The sequence below is a fragment of the Gymnoscopelus microlampas genome (genome assembly GCF_963454915.1).
Source record: "Gymnoscopelus microlampas genome assembly, chromosome: 7".
In the NCBI taxonomy this organism is placed as follows: domain Eukaryota; kingdom Metazoa; phylum Chordata; class Actinopteri; order Myctophiformes; family Myctophidae; genus Gymnoscopelus; species Gymnoscopelus microlampas.
Genome location: NC_139944.1, coordinates 5917069 through 5935506, shown reverse-complemented (window position 1 = coordinate 5935506; position 18438 = coordinate 5917069).

The following is an 18438-nucleotide window of genomic DNA, read 5'->3' as shown; positions in this document are numbered from 1 at the left end:
TATTAAACAAATGAACCTGGGTGCTGCAGCTTTCTCCGTGTGTGTGTGTGTGTGTGTGTGTGTGTGTGTGTGTGTGTGTGTGTGTGTGTGTGTGTGTGTGTGTGTGTGTGTGTGTGTGTGTGTGTGTGTGTGTGTGTGTGTGTGTGTGTGTGTGTGTGTGTGTGTCTAGTACAACACATGCACGCCTGTATTTATCTCAAATGTTAGCTTTACAAATGTTAAACATCACTGACTTACTATAATGAGACAATTGTGTGAAGGTTTGATAAAAATTATAAGTTTCAACATGTTTATTAGATGCAAGATAGATACTGTAACTGTACTTGGCTATTTTGAAAACTTGTAAAATGAGACCTGCATAATTAGTAGTTTTACTTTGGGTACTTTAAGTATATTTTGAATACTGAACTTGTACTTGTAACAGACTGTTTCTACGATAGGGTACAGTAGGCCTACTGATACTTTTACTTAAGTAGAAATGTGAGTACTTCTTCCATCACTGACTTTAGAATATAAAATGTATTGTGGTGAACTCAAGACAAAAAAAAGAGGTAGAGAGATGGGTAATTATGTAGTTATAGACATTTTTTTTGCCTTACAGTTTGCCAAAATACATTTTGTATTCTACAGACAGTGTCTGTCTTGACTCTTGGAGATCATTGCCGTCGGGCAGAAACCTTGTATCTCCACATTTCAACTGTTCATATTTTTTCGTAAATTAATTCCTTACTTAATACTGCCCCGGCAATTTTCACAATTTTAAAATGTTATAATTAAAAAGGAACGGTTTTGGACATACAAGTATATACCGGTACGATACCGGTATATATGTATATCTATACATCTATAAATATCGTTGCTGTCGGGCAGAAACCTCTTATCTCCATATTCTAACTTTCTGTGTTTTCGTAAATTAATGTTCCACTTGATCATACTACAGCATCACAAAAGTAACAGTTTTGGACATAATGAGGTTTCCACCCGACAGAGACGATATATATATATATATATATATATATATATATATATATATATATAAAATATATATAAATACATAATTTATATATATACACAGTATAGTTCATAAGTTCACTCTCCTAGTTTCAGTATATATATATATATATATATACAGTATAGTTCACAAGTTCACTCTCCTAGTCTCTAACAGAGAACAGCAGAGGCAAAAGGTAAAGAGACTGTGTTTTTCATGCCCATTTCCCCTGAACTTCTTCCCCGTCTACTTCTGGCCGCATTATCATTCCTATCCTGCCTCATGCTGCGTTTTTTTGGGGGGGGGGACTTGTTTATTTATTATCTCGTTTGAACAAAAAAAAATGCAAGCTTGTCCCTACAAGATGTCACCGGCGGTGACAGCAGTAGGTAGATGACAAGGCGAGGAGGGGGTGCTGTGTCTTCTCTCTCTCTCTGAGATGATTGAAGAACCGAGGAGAAGAGGTAGGTCACTGTCGGTTGCCAGCGGAGAATACAGATTAATTCACTCCCAGGGGGAAAAAAAACAACTTTGTCCATGCCTGGCTGGTGCTCGCTGCCAGACTGCCAATGACGCAAGAAAATGGCAGAAATGGTCCCGTCTGTTACTGAATTCAGTCCAAGATTCTTTTTTGTTTTGTTTCCTTAGCAGTGGTGGAAAGTAACTAAGTACATTTACTTAAGTACTGTACTTAAGTACAATTTTGAGGTATTTGTACTTTAATTGAGTATTTCCAATTTCCAATACTTTTACTTCTATTCCACTACATCTCAGAAGCAAATATTGTACTTTTACTCCACTACATTTACTTGAAAACTTTAGTTACTAGTTACTTTTATATAGTTTTATATATAAATTATTATATTATAAAACATACATTAACCACTTTAAACCTATTTTATACCTAGGCTATTTGAAAATAGCAGATCTACAAGCTCACAACGCGTCGCATCGCGACGCGTTGTGAGCTTGTAGATCGGCTATTTTCAAATATTTAGTACTTTTACTTTTGGTACTTTAAGTATATTTTGATGCCAATACTTTTGTACTTTTACTCAAGTAAAATTTGAATTCTGGACTTTTACTTGTAACAGAATAGTTTTATATTGCAGTATTGGTACTTTTACTTAAGTAAAGAATTTGAGTACTTTTTCCACCACTGTTCCTTAGCTTTTATTGATAGTGACAGTGGAGACAGTCAGGAAAGAGGGAGAGAGCAGGGCGAGTAACATGCATTAAATAGTCAGCCCCCCGGCCCGGGAGTCGAACCGCGGCCCCGTACCACAGGCATTAACACGCCCTAAGCACTCGGCTAGCGGGCGTTCCCCCTGTCCACGATTGTTTGTGTTATGTAGATGTTAGGCTTAGCGGTACTATGCAACTTGTTTTAATGAATACAATGTAATCTTGTCCAATCTGTATGTATTGTTAATACAATATACTATTGGGGTGGTTGTATTTGGTCTCCCTGCTCTTCTATTGAGACGTTTAGATCCCGTGTCTAGGTGAGACATGACCCCTTGACACGATCCTGTCTCGGGTTTGACTTGAATTTTGACCTGATGGTCAAGATTCAATTTATCCCCTGAGCAAGCGGGCTCTATTTGTTCAATGGTAGAAAAAAAGCTTTAATGTAGCCTAACATAACATGCAGTGGTGGAAAAAGTACTCAAATGTTTTACTTAAGGAAAAGTATCAATACTGCAATGTAGAAGTACTCTGTTACATGTAAAAGTCCGGAATTAAAAATGTACTTGCGTAAAAGTACAAAAGTATTGGTATCAAAATGTACTTAGAATATCAAAAGTAAAAGTAGGCTACTAAAATGTTTGAAAATAGCAGATCTATGAGCTTGTAGATCGGCTATTTTCAAATAGCCTAGGTATAAAATAGGGTTAATGTATGTTTTATAATGTAATAATTTATATCTGCAAAGTAACTAGTAACTACAGTTTTCAAATAATTGTAGTGGAGTAAAAGTAGTTATATTTGCCCCTGAGAGGTAGTGGAGTAGAAGTAAAAGTATAGACCGTTGGAAATACTCCAGTAAAGTAAAAGTACCTCAACATTGTACTTAAGTACAGTACTTGAGTAAATGTACTTAGTTACTTTACACCGCCGATAACATTATGACCCTATGTGGGCTACTCAGAATTATATTTGGAGCTTTGCTTTGTGTGAAGAGTTGTGCAACTTGCTGTACATCAAGATCACATGTTCAAAACTGCATTGAAGATTACCCTGTGGACACAATCACTCCTGCTCTTGAGAGCAAAGGGGAAGCAGAGATATGAAACCTTATGATCAAACGGTACCATATCAGAGCCTTTGGCCTACATTCTCTGAGAGTGGTATCGCGGTCTCTCATGAGGATCTGAACATTGTGTTTCTTTACAGAACTACATTGAAAAACATACGCGTCCATGTAGGCTATGTCGATGGGGAAAGACTTTGATATCGTTGCTGTCCTCTTAACTCCATATTTTTTTTATATTCTTGTGTTTTTTCGTAAAATTAACAGTGGTGGAAAAAGTACTCAGATATTTGACTTAAGTAGAAGTACCAATACTACAATGTAGATATACTCTGTTACAAGTAAATGTTTCGGAATTACAAATTTACTTGAGTAAAAGTACAAAAGTGTTGGTATCAAAATGTACTTAAAGTATCAAAAGTAAAAGTAGGTTACGTAGAATGTACCATTTCACAAGTTTTCAAAAGTATAACATTCTTAAAAAACCTTCGAAAATAGCAGATCTACAAGCTCACAATGCGTCACATCGCGACGCATTGTGAGCTTGTAGATCGGCTATTTTCAAATGGCCGAAATGTATATAGGGGCTGAAGTGGTTAATGTATGTTTTGTAATAATAATCAAAATCCACAAAGTAACTAGTAACTAAAGTTTTCAAATAATAGTAGTGGAGTTAAAGTACAATATTTGCCTCTGTAATGTGGTGGAGTAGAAGTAAAACTATTGAAAATTGGAAATACTCAAATAAAATAAATTATGTCAAAATTGTACTTAAGTACAGTGCCTGAGTCCATGCACTTAGTTACACCACTGTAAATTAATGCCCCTACTTGACCGTACTAGCGCCACACAAAAGCAACAACCTTTTTGAGCTTGTCGATCTGCTACTTTTGCTGTTTTTGAATTTGAGTCCTGAAAAGTAACAGTTTTGGACATTTGAGGTTTCCACCCGACAAGAGACGAGACGAGACGATACACTAGTACTGTAGATGCTGAAATATACCTGAAACTACCGTAACAACACGCTCTTCGATGGCTCCCGGGCGGTAAGCTATCAACGTTCAGCTCCATTACGTTTGCATGGGGCGAATTGTGTCAAGTCCAAATATATCATACTGTACTTATTTATCATGCTTATTTATCCAGATGAGAAATGTCACTTTCTTTAAAGCAGTGGTTCTCAAACTTTTTCATGTCAAGGACCCCCAAATTGACACTTATTAGCCCGCGGACCCCCATTTGAATAGATATGCCAGGGACCCCCATAAGAGAAGATTTTTACGGCTCTATAGCAGTGATTCTCAACCATTTTAATTTCAAGGACCCCCAGTTTGACATGCATTAGGGCTACGGACCCCCATTTAATGACATTTCTATCTCTGGGACCCCAATTCATATTGTAAAATCAATGTTAATCTAACTCTGAGAGTGTACAAATGGAACCAAATGGACCCGTAAGGGTCCATTTGGTTCCATTTGTACACTCTCAGAGTTACAGACCCATAAGGGTCCATTTGGTTCCTGTCCATCATTTAGCTGGGTACCCCCTGGAACCCCCTCAAGTACCCCTGGGGGTCCCCGGACCCCACTTTGAGAACCAACGCTTTAAAGAGGCCGTAAAGAGATGGCTGCACACTGTTAAAGAAGTTCTGTTGTTCACCCAGCTCCCCTCTCTCTCTCTACTTTCTGCTCAACATGGAAGAGAGAGCTGCTGCCTAAATAATGGATCTATTCCGCATCTCGGTAACAAAACCCTTTTCCTCCCTTCCCCTTAAATATCTCTCTCCTTCATCCTCTCTCTCTCTCTCAAGCTTTTGTCTGTCTGTCTTTCTTCCTCCCTCCCTCTCTCTCTCTCCCTCCCTCCATCCCTCTCTCTCTCTCTCAGGACTTTACTCCGTCTCATCATCAAATGTATAGTCAGAGCAGAGCCGGAGCTTTTTATTGCTTGCCGCCGCGACCCCAGAAATGATGAAGAGCCAACGTCTGGTGACGATTCATCATGTCAAGTTCCAGGGAAGAGGAGGAGAAGGAGGAGGGGGAGGTTGTAATTAAATCTCCAATAACAGCATCTCTTCGGCGGAGTGCGGCGGCGACAGCCCACACCACTCCACTCCACACATCAAGTCTCTCTCCCGCTCCGCTTCTCCCTCCATCACATCGTCGTCGTCGCTCTGGGTGGCTCTCTCGCTCTCCGTGACCTTGGAGACCCTCCCTGCCAGCCCGCCCCCCCCCCCCTTCCCCCCGTTTCCATGGAAACACTGGCGGAATGGGTTCCTTCCAAATGCTGACGACTGGGAGTCGGTTAGTGAGAGAGAGTCGTGTTCTATTTAGGATCCAGAAAAACGCATGATGATGATGATGCAAGGATGGATGAGAGGATGGACAGCTGGGGAGTTAGTCAAAAAAAGCAAGTTAAAGGGGCTTATCTGTGCCTCTCTCTGTCACTGTGTGGATTTAAAGTTTGAGTTCTTGAGTGAAGCTACTTGTTTTACATCGTTGCTTGTCGGGCAGAAACCCCTTATCTCCATATTCTAACTTTTTGCGTTTGTTTGGTAAACGAACGCCCTACTTGATCCCATTACGAACCTCTCACTCCGCTATACAGCTCCGAGATGAGGTTCCACTAGGATGCAGGCTACTGTATACCGGAATCGGTGGAACACCGGCAAAGGGTCCGTGGATTACCTTTTTCGCCACATCGTATCCAAAAACTAACGGTAGTCCCCAAATTCTACAGATGTTTGAGGACGTTCCTGAACCCTGTCTTTTTAGACCGGGGCGAAACAACCCGGAAGAGCCCACTAAAGCAAAGCAAAGTTTGTTGTTTACCCAGGGTGTCGGACTAAGCACGAAGCTTGTTTCCAGCCGGACCCTGCATGGAAGCCTTGCTCAAGGGCTATTCAGCGGTGATTCATGATTGATGTGATGAATTGGGGAATCGAACTAGGGACCTTCCGGTATCAAGGCCGCCCCTCTAACCACTAGGCCACCGCTGCCTCACTACGTAAGGTGCCAGCACTGCTCCCGGTTCGGCTACAATGGGGAAGACATGGCCACAGGCTGACTAAATAATTGATTTAAGCGGTTGTTTCGCCCCGGTCTAAAAAAAAGTCAAGGTTCCGGAACATCCTCAAACACCTGTAGAATTTGGGGACTACCATTGGTTTTTGGATACAATGTGGCGAAAAAGGTGATCCACGGACCCTTTCCTAGTGGAACCTCATCTCGGAGCTGTATAGCAGAGTGAGCGGTTCGTAATGGGGCTATTCTTGATCGCACTACAGCGTCAAAAGTAGCAGATCTACAAGCTGGAAACGCGGCGCGAAGCGACGCGTTTCAAGCTTGTAAATCTGCTACTTTTTGAATTTAAATCCTGGAAAGTAACAGTTTTGGACTGTTTCCACCCGACAGAGACGATATATCAGGAATTGGTCAATATAATGCAAAAATGCATGTTGTAATCCACTTCAGTAGCTTTTTGCAATTCTGCAACATCGTCACCAGTGTCGATGTAGTGTCGCTCTTCATCCGTCTCATGCACGATTGTGCATGAAAATGAGTTTTCTACAGAGGACAGGCGTATAGCGGAACCTGCTGTAACTATGCCAAAGGTTGTTATAATAACCAGTGCGACACGTCCTTCAAGGCACACATGGCAGAGATCACTCAATTCCTGGATGTTTGCACTATACCTGTCAAAACTGCTGAGAAACGCCTACGGGCACAACACCAGAGGGAGCTCCACTGATCTCATCCCCCCCCAGATTCGGCACAAACATGGGGATGAATTCATCCCCCCGCCAACCCACCACCCTCTCAACTGCTCTGAGATGTGCCTTTTTGGAGCAGATGAGGAGGTGTGTGGAAAATCTGGAAATGTCAGCCGGGGACATCTGGTGGCCCTCAATGATGACGAGGAAGATGGACATTCATTCAATAGTATTTATTTTGTTTGGATGGTGATAATTGGTCTTCATTTCTTTCTTTCTTATGCATACTATGCAGTGTATTGCTATTGCAATGTAATTCATAATGTGTACATAATGTATGCAAATGAGACTGAGGGCCTAAGCTCATCTCTCTAAGTTGAAAAAAAATAATTTGAGTGGTGCTAGCCACTCCAGGGACTGACTTTGTGCGTGTGTCTGTCCGTCCGTCCGTCCGTCCGTTTGCGGACGGCCTCAACATGTTTATGTCTGGCCTCAACAGCTACGGCTACACAAACAGGAGTGCACACACACACACACACACACACACACACACACACACACACACACACGCACACACACACACACACACACACACACAAGTGCGTAAAAACACGTAAAAGTCAGTAAAAACAGTACTTAAAATGAGTAAAAATACTTTAAAGTCATCAAAGTCTTTAAAAAGTAACTAATTTAAGTCAAAGCACTTGAAAGTTACTAAATTGAGTAAAAATACTTGCGCACACACATTCGCACACACACACACGCAAGCACACACACACACACACACACACACACACACACACACACACACACACACACACACACACACACACACACACACACACACACACACACACACACACACACTAAAACGACCGATCTACAATTTGAGTGAACGTACTTTAAGTACTTAAAAGTAACTTAAGTGAGTTAAAATATTTAAAAGATGTTTCTGCCAATATAAAGTTATTTGAAAGCAGTCTTAGGCTAATAATAGCTTAATAAAATGAACTCATGAAAGGCACCCCTTTCTTCACACTGGGTGTGATTTTTTGTATAATGTACGCAAAGTATGCAAATGAGGAAAGGTTACATGACTGTTCCATAGTAATAGGTGAATTTTTGGACATCACAAACATGGACTTAGGCTCTTAGATCACCTTTCAAAGTTAATGCAACATTATGGCCATTTCCATTTGACTTTCTAGGAACCGCAAGAATGAAAATATATCGCTCGGCAAACATTTACAAAAAGTATGGTCACCACAATTTGATGGAGCCCGCCTGAAAAGTATGCGTGGCCGATTATATGACATGGGAGTCATTGCTACTAAAAACTAATAGTTGGAAAGGATTCAGCACCCCCACAAAACCCCTAATTAGACATCCCACAAGCTCATATTGGCCACAAAGTTTCCCAGAGGAGTTGGGTTGGAACTAATTGAGAGGTGTTAGTAGACACTTTAATGAATTTTTGCCGAGCGATATATTTTCATTCTTGGGGTTCCTAGAAAGTCAAATGGAAATGGCCATAATATAATTCTAATGAAGGCTCTGTTCCATTTAGCCCTGGTTCTCAAACCTTTTAATTTCAAGGATACCCCATAACGCTGAGAGGGTAGAAATGGAACCATTTGGTTCCATTTGTACACTCTCAGAGTTACTCACCCGTAAGCGGCCATTTGGAACCCCCTCAAGGAACCATGAGGGTCCCTGGACCACACTTTGAGACCCACTGGTGTAGCAGAGTGTTTCCAGTGAGCCAACATGCACAATATCCTCACCCTGACCCTGTTTGAGCAGAATGAAACAGAGCCCTCATTAGCATCATTGGTAACACCTGTGAAGGAAGTAAGAAGAGACCCAATTTCTTTCCAATATGGCTGCTGTGCACAGAGCCTGTTACTGTTACAGCTCCCTCTTTGCTGGTCTGCCAGCATGTTCACTCAGACCTGTTCAACTGATCCAGACTGCTGCAACGCGCCTGAACTCTTCAACCTCCCAAAATGTTCATTTGCGATTCCTTCACTGGCATTTGGCATTCCGAAATGATTGCAGGACTGAACTAATTGAGAAATAATAGTGTGTGTGTGTGTGTGTGTGTGTGTGTGTGTGTGTGTGTGTGTGTGTGTGTGTGTGTGTGTGTGTGTGTGTGTGTGTGTGTGTGTGTGTGTGTGTGTTTTCCATATATCTTTGCTGTCGGGCAGAAACCAGCTAAGTCCATTTTGACACTTTTGCATTTTTTATCATAAATCAGTGCTATTGAACATCCTTTACGTTTGTGTGTTGGTAAAAAAAAAATGAACCAATGAAAAGTATTAAGAAGTGCTTCTGTCAAAAGCAGCTAACTCCATTGGATCCTCAAACTTTCTGCTAAACCTGCTAAGTCCAGCAAAGGGGGGTGGAGTTAGCTGGTTTTGCTGACTCCAGGCTCCACCCTCTTTTGACCTCCAACCTCATTGTGAGCTTGGAGGTCCATTCAGCTGTTCTTATCAATGATGAACAAAACCTCCTAACTCCACTTTTTGTTTTGTTTTAGTAATTTCCTGAAAAATTAACATTTTGGAGTTAGCTGGTTTCTGCCGGACAGCAGAGATACAATAATTGAATACCGTACACAGAACCACAATGGTTACCCTTTTAGCATTGTTAACTACAATGCTACTAAATGTTTCTAAAGTATTCAATCAATCAATCAAAACTGCTGTGCTGTTTCTGGCAACTGCATTTCCCTCACAGGATCAATAACGGTTATGTTACCTCACAGTAGGTATCACCCACCCATGGGTTAAGACGATGTAGTCCAAGCCAATAGGGGGGACCCTCTAGTATGAGGTTTGTTTTCCTCAGTGATGGAAGAAGTACTCACATGCTTTACTTAAGTAAAAGTATCAATACCCTAGAGGAAGGAAGGAAGTACGGAAGTAGAGGAAGGAGGTGGAGGAAGTACACCACCAGGGGGAGGCTGCACGGTGGGCCAAGGCAGTCTCTCTTGGCAAACAGGGACAGTGGACGCGATGGGACAGTGTGGAGATGAGCAAGATCAGCTGGAAGGACATGTGGGCCATGGAAGAGAGGCAGTTGAGCTTTTCCATCAGAGCTACATACAACGTCCTTCCAACACCAGTTAACCTTCACCAGTGGTACGGTGAAGACCTGGGGTGTGCCCTTTGTTCCATGCCAGCCACCCTCAGGCATTCTCACAGGGTGTAAAACCAGTCTCTCCCAAGTACGATACACGAGGCGTCACAACCAAGTCCTAAAGATCCTTGCATCCACCGTTGAGGACAAACAAGCTGCCACCAATTCCCTACCACCACCAACAGACAACTACCTTTGTCCGTGAGGGGGCTAAGGTAACCAGGAGCGGCTCCACAACATCTGAGCGAGGCCAGCTACGCTTAAACCGTGACTGGAAGATGCTGGCTGATATTGGCCGACAGCTTGTGTTTCCTCCAGAGATCGCTATAACCACCCTGAGACCTGACTTGGTGCTCTGGTCCCCTTCTCTAAAAAAAAGGTGTTCATCATCGAACTCACAGTACCCGGGAGGACTCAGTGGACGAGGCTTATGAGAGCGAAAACACCTACGCTATGCCGAGCTTGCTGCTGAAGCACAACATCGCGGCTGGAACGCTGAGGTCCGCCCAGTGGAGGTGGGGGGTGCAGAGGTTTTGTGGCAAGATCCACCACCAGACCTGTTTGCAGACCTGGGAGTCAGAGGCCAAAGCCAGCGCTCAGCCATTAACTCATTAAGACCTGGAACGTATCTCTGTGTCACTTTAGATTTCTTTGGCTAATCAAAAATAGCAGATATACAATCTCATAGCGCGGCACCGAGTGCCGCGCTATGGATCAGATGCCAGAAGGGCCGGGCAGTCTGGGGCCGCGGCCAAGCCAAGCAAAAAATTAATTTAAAAAAATTGTAAAAAAGAAAGAAAAAAAAGAAAAACACCCAGTCCTGCACCCGGCCACCGCCCACCGGCCCTTTAAGAGAAATTGGCCGGCCCGTCCATTCACTACATTGTCATAGGGGGGTTGCAGTGATAGTGACACTTTGGTGGAGGGGAGGTGGAGACTCTGTTCCCCCCGGCCCCCGCTCAAGTGGTTTGCTCAGTACGTTTGACGTAAACCACTTCAAAAAAAGCCGGGCAGGAACAAGTCAATAGAATGTAAGCAGGTGGATTCTACTGGCAGGTGAAATTGAGAGAAAATAAAACAAAAAAGTAAAGGTTGATGCGGAGAAAGTACGAGCTAAAAAACGAAAATGTCTGGAGGCTGATGCAGGGAAATGTTTAAAAATAACAAAGATGTTTGCCCAGCAGCAGTCTGCTGAAAATAGTGTTAATGTCGGTCCATAGTGCTGCTGTCAGTGCTAGCACTAGTAGCACCGCTGCTACGGAAGATGTGACTCAATAAGTTGCATGTGAGCGAAGCTTTTCCATATTAAAATGAATCAAAAACCGTCTGAGGAGCACAGCATCACAGGAACACCTTGAGGCCTTTATGTCTTTGGACAAGGACTGCATCATCGACCGAAAGCGCACTGATGCGACAGCTGCTCATTCAATAAGGTAGATAGCCTACAGTACTTGTTTATTATTCTATTCTATTCTTTTGTGCTTTGGTCAATTAATTGGGCAGCTGCTGCTGTGCGTCTTTACGCAGTGCAATGTTGGGCGTGTGCGTTACAGTGCTTGTGTTTTTGGCCGCCGTGCCCTTCTCTTTGTCTCGGGGCGAATTTGGTTGTAGACTAAAGAGTAATTTGATGATTCTGCAGCTTGATGTGAGTTATAACTTATGGTGCCTGCAGCCATTGTTGTCAGGTCGGCTTATTATAAGTTACCCCCAAAGATTGTATTTGAAAATAGCAGATCTAATAGCTCACAACGCGTCGCATCGTGATTCGTGACGCGTTGTGAGCTTGTAGATCTGCTATTTTCAAATAGCCGATGTATACAGTAAGTTTAAAGGGCTCATGTGGCCCATATAGCCTAGTCGCTTCTTTTGGGCTTGTTTTCCTAGACCTGGTTGTTTGTTTCTCTCATAGAACCTGGCAACACTGCCCGCAGCGGGCAGTTGTTGTGGTTGTGGCTGGTTTTGCGTGTTTCTCTGTGGAGTGTGAAGCTGTAAATGAAGTGTAACAAATACTCGTATGCATGTAGGCAATGTGTAGATCATTTGATAGACAAGTGAGCGCTATGATATTAAACTTGGACTGTGACTAGATCGCTGTAAAATTGAGCTACTGACGTGACCTATAAATGGAGTAATAGTAAAGAATAGGTTCCTATGTATATTCGTGAAATATGAACATCTACAATGGTTAAATAATAATTAGCATGGATTATTACAAACGAAAAACATCAACCATTTTAAACTGGTCTAGTAACTAATCAGGATGCAAACGCAGCAACCATGCAGACAATTAACAATCAGATAAAATAGGCTAGCTAAAACATTTGACAAGCAATAATCAAAATACAACTAACAATTATATTTTTCGTTGTTTTATTTATATTTAGAACACACTAACTATTATTACTGTTGCAATGTTATTTAAACAGTAAACCTATATGGCCTAAAATAAAATATAAAGTGAGAACAAATAAAGTAAAATCTGGCAAAAATAAGAATTAAATAACATAACCCTAACCTAATCCTAAGCCTAAAACCGAAATAAAGTCACCAAAAAAAGAAACTAACAAAATCCGCCAATTAACCGCGGCCTGCGCGCGGCCGACCCCCACTATGGGCCGGTGAAGACCACAAATGCCAGGGCCGATTTTCTCTGCCAGTCCGTGCCTGCCTCTTCCTTACTTCCTTCACAGGTGTTACCAATGATTCTAATGATGGCTCTGTTCCATTTAGCCCTGGTTCTCAAACCTTTTAATTTCAAGGACCCCCATAACGCTGAGAGGGTAGAAATGGAACCATTTGGTTCCATTTGTACACTCTCAGAGTTACTCACCCGTAAGCGGCCATTTGGAACCCCCTCAAGGAACCATGAGGGTCCCTAAGACCTGAGGTGTTTTTTTTTTAAAGAATCACCTCAGGTCTTAATGGGTTAAATCTGCATCGGAGGCAGCCGAAAGAAGCAGCCTGTGGGCTTTTTATGAGGAGGAAAGACCCCGAAGTATCAAGCCAGGAGGTATGCGGTCAGCTTATAGGCTTGACTCAGGGAAAAGGACGCCCCCTGCCATGCATAGTCCCATGAGAAACCTGCCATTCAATAGGAAGACGACTCTCGTGACTAATTGGGAATGACGCAAGCTCAGGGCTGATCACCCCGTTGCTATGGCCACCTTTGGCGAGGCGGAAACACCCCAAGAACCAAGGGAACACTACTGATGATGCGTCCCAAATTACATTACTTCTCTGACTATTTTGAGTTTCTACCTGGAGGCTGAAACCTTGAGGGTCAAACGTGCTAATAGAGAAACAGCCCTTTAGTGACATGGTAAAAACATACCCTCGCCCTCATTATCATAACACTACAGGTGTGGGCATGAGGAGGAGGAGGGACTAGGACAGGTGGGTGGTGCTAAGGTGGTTTGAGGAGGTGAGAACCAGGTATACTTAATGAACTGGAGGCGTGTCCACATAAAAACATAATTTTAACAATTTCTGTACACTTTTGAAAAAAATCTTCCTCATAACCATAATACCTGATGATTATGTTTTGGGGGGGGATCACTGAAATATTTTTTTAAATAGCAGATCTACAAGCTCACAATGCGTCAACACATTGTGAGCTTGTAGATCGGCTATTTTCAAATGGCCGAAATGTACTGTATATTATATCGGGCTGAAGTGGTTAATGTATGTTTCATAATAATAATGAAAGTAACCAGTAACTAAAGTTTTCAAATAATTGTAGTGGCGTAAAAGTACAATATTTGCCTCTGAGATGTAGTGGAGTAGAAGTAAAAGTACTGAAAATTGGAAACACTCCAGTAAAGTAAAAAAAAAAAAGAAAAACTCAAAATTGCACTAAAGTACAGTACTTTAGTAAATGTACTTAGTTACTTAACACCGCCGGTTACCTCTCACGAGGTTACAAGTCCTGTCGGCATGGAAGTGAATGACGGACGTCACCTGTAAACTGTTGTTGCACAGTCTGCATTGCAGCTATAATACAGTATGTCTGGTTCCTGTCGGTCCCTATTAGCCCAGAGCGCGCAGCAGCATGGATACAGTTTGTTCTAGTGCTGTGTAATCCTCATGGAGATGTCATCTTGTCAGAGAGGGGGGAATCAATCTAATGCTCAGTTCCACTCTCCACATACTAAGAAGCTTCAAAGCCCTATAGCCTCCATCCTCCCTGCCCTGCTTTTTGCTTTGAGATGTGACTGACTGCGCGTTAGGTTAAATACTGAAGCTCTGAAGCAGTGGTGGGGAAAAGTACTTGCACGTTTTACTTAAGTAAAAGTATCAATGTGGAAATACTCTGTTACAAGTGAAAGGCCTGTGTTCAAAATGTTACTTGAGTAAAAGTACAAAGGTATTGGCATCAAAATATACTTTAAGTACCAAAAGTTAAAGTACCAACACGTCTGAAAATAGCCTAGGTATAAAATAGGGCGAAGGTGGTTAATGTATGTTTCATAATATCATAATTTATATCCGAAAAGTAACTAGTAATTAAAGTTGTGTAGTGGAGTAAAAGTACAATATTTCCCTCTGAGATGTAGTACAGTACAGTACTTGAGTAAATGTACTTAGTTACTTTACACCACTGCTCTGAAGTTACTTCAAAGGAACATTTTTGGAATTTCTTTGGGGCTGTTTTGTGTGAAAGACTAGAGGGGGGCGACACAAGGCGTCACATGATAATCCTCACCTATATTACACGTATATGTCTCTCTTACAAATGAAGTAACCTCGCATCACCAGTCTTTCCACCTCGGAGGAAAGCCTGGTATTCATTATTAAATTGCCCGTGTGATCCGGTCTGGGCCACGCCTACTGAAAAAAAAAAAGAAGCAAATCCTTTTCCGGAAGTTGCGGGTTCCGGTTTGGCGGAGCCGCTTTGTTTTGGTTCCCCCTGTTTGTTTCCCCAATCCCTATTGAAATGGAATAGAATTTCCCCGTGGGATAACAAAGGTAGACAGACGCTAAATAGTCTCCGGAAAGTACACTCACATTTATGTTTATTATGTATTTTAAAAATAAGCTAAACCACGTCGCAACAAGGATTTTATTAGGTAGGCCCTATTACAATGCCCTCGATCGCGGCCGGTGACGTAGGGTTACTTCCGCTCCCGACCGGATCATAAACCCGAAAAAGGTACAGTATTTATCCCAGGCTACAAATGAAGCACGTGGGGTGGTTTTAGTTGTGGTGCTTAATAGGTTCTATGCACAGCAGCCATATTGGAAAGAAATTGGGCCTCTTCTTACTTCCTTCACAGGTGTTACCAATGATACTAATGAAGGCTCTGTTCCATTCTGGTCAGGGTGCTGATATCGTGCATGTTGGCTCACTAGAAACACAACATTTTGGTTCCCAAATGGCCCCTTATGGTGGGTGTGTAACTCTGACCCTGCGTTTTAACAGCGGGCGATACTGGGCGATGCCGGGCGATATCGTACAAAAAGATAAAGAAAATCCATCTTTCATCGCCCCCCCCCGCCCACTTCGCCCGATCGCCGGCTCTCATAGACTTTCATTATCTTTTGGGCGATGTTGCCCGACATCGCCCGAGAGTTGCCCGCTGTTGAAACGCACCGTGAGAGTGTACAAATGGAACCAAATGGACCCGTAAGGGTCCATTTTGGTTATGGGGGTCCTTGAAAATAAGAACCATAGTCGGGGATCCAGTCACCGAAAATTTGAGAGGACCTGTGATGTCATGCTATACTTTTTTTGGGGTGTTTTTTCTATTAATTTGGTCATTAAGGTCCACAGAATGAGAGGCCTGCTCTGCCGGAAACATCGCGAAAAAAAGTTATGGCCATTTTTGTATAATGAAGCCTTTTTTGCCCATTTTCGCCTATTGTAAAGAACTAGGTTTCTTTTCTTAAAGTGCTCAGTAGGTTGTGTAGGCTGTCAATAAATGAGTCCCAGATACACAGAACACATATGTGAACAACACCAAGTCCAAAAATACACTCACAAAGCCTTTCCAAATGATTTATAGACATTTTTGGTACCAAACATGCACCAGTTTTTTTGCATTTTCCCCAATACTTTCATCTTTACTTCAATAGTAATCAACTTTGCCATGGGTTATGACATCAGCCAATGTCTCATTCTTTTCATCAATCTTTATAGTCATTCCACAAAAGAAATGATTAAAATCAACCCTAAATTAAAGGAACTGTGGTGACTTTATTACCCTTATACTCAAAATTCTAAGAGCCTTTTTTTCTTCTTAAACACCTGTACCCCCACAAAAGAAACGTGTGCCATGGGTCATGACATCAGTCAATGACTTATTCTTTTCAAATATATAGCAGCAAATATTTTGATAACTTTAGTTTAAACATTTTTTACATTATTATTAATTTCATCATGCGTCTCGCTAGCCAATCACAGCGCGTCTGCGAAGTTTGAAGTTAATTTCATCATGTGTCTCGCTAGCCAATCACAGCACGTCCTGTAAAGCTTAGCCTATAGGCGTGTTTTCCACAGCATGGCGTCACAGCGAAAGACAAATTTTCACGACGGAAAGAAAAACTTTCACCACGGATGGGTCCTAAACCCTCTTATAGGAGCACAGCCCAGCACAGCCTACTAGAGCTTAAAACAGCCTATTAGAGACCAGCAGAGTCTAGTACAGTACAGCCTAGTACACCCATGACTAGTCCAACCTTTTGGGAGAACAGACTAGGGGAGGGTGGTATAGGCTATACTAGCATGGAACAGGCTGGACTAGGCTAGACTAGGTTGTACTAGGCTGTACCAGACTCTAATAGGCTCTATTAGGCTGTACTAGTCCCTTGTCAGCCCTGTAGATACTCAGACCATTGGGATTAACCACTGTGTACACAGGCAATAGTTTGTGTGTGCACGAGCAATAGTTTTGCATGAACATTTGTAGGCCAAATTAAAGTACTGGCTTCTATAGCCTAATAGACCCCAGTACAGCCTAGCAAAGCCTGCTAGAGCTGAAAACAGACTATTAGAGCCCAGCAGAGTCTAGTACGGTAAAGCCTGGTACATTCAGGTCTAGCCTAGTCCAGCCTGGTGGGAAAACAGAATAGGGGAGGGGGTACCAGGCTATGCTAGGACTGATAAGGCTGGACTAGGATAGATTAGGCTGTACTAGGCTGTACTAGACTCTAATAGGCTCTATTAGGCTGTACTAGTCCCTTGTCAGCCCTGTAGATACTCAGACCATTGGGATTAACCACTGTGTACACGGTCAATAGCTTGTGTGTGCACGAGCAATAGTTTTGCATGAACTCTTGTAGACCATAGTACAGATCTGCCTTTTACAGCATAATAGAGCCTAGTACAGCCTAGCAAAGCCTGCTAGAGCTGAAAACAGACTATTAGAGCCCAGCAGAGTCTAGTACAGTAAAGCCTAGTACACCCAGGTCTAGCCTAGTCCAGCCTGGTGGGAGAACAAAATAGGGGAGGGGTACCAGGCTATGCTAGGACTGATAAGGCTGGACTAGGATAGATTAGGCTGTACTAGACTCTAATAGGCTCTATTAGGCTGTACTAGGCTCTTGGCAGCCCTGTAGATCCTCAACCCATAGGGACTAACCACTGTGTACATGGGCAATAGCTTGTGTGTGCACGAGCAATAGTTTTTTATGAACCTTTGTAGACCATGATACAGATCTGCCTTTACAGCCTAATATAGCCTAGTACGGACCAGCACAGCCTACTGGAATTTAAAACAGTCTATTAGAGACCAGTAGAGTCTAGTACAGTAAAGCCTAGTACACCCAGGTCTAGCCTATTCCAGCCTTTTGATGGAACAGACTAGGGGAGGGCGATATAGGCTTTACTAGCACGGAACAGACTGGACTAGTTAAGAGTAGGTTGTACTAAGCTCTACTAGGCTCTATTAGGTTGTACTAGGCTGTACTAGGCTGTAATAGGCTGGACTAAGCTGTAATAGGCTGGACTAGGCTTTAATAGTCGGGACTAAGCTGGACTAGGCTTTAATAGGTTGGACTAGGCTGGACTAGGCTGTAATAGGCTGGACTAGGCTATAATAGACGGGACTAGGCTGGACTAGGCTGTAATGGGCTGTACTAGGCTGTACTAGGCTGGACTAGGCTGTAATAGGCTGGACTAGGCTATAATAGGTTGGACTAGGCTGGACTAGGCTGGACTAGGCTCTACTAGGCTGTAATAGGCTGGACTAGGCTGGACTATGCTGGACTAGGCTGTAATAGGCTGAACTGGGCTGGACTAGGCTATAATAGGCTGGACTATGCTGGACTAGGCTGTAATAGGCTGGACTAGGCTGTAATAGGCGGGACTAGGCTGGACTAGGCTGTAATCGGTTGGATTAGGCTGT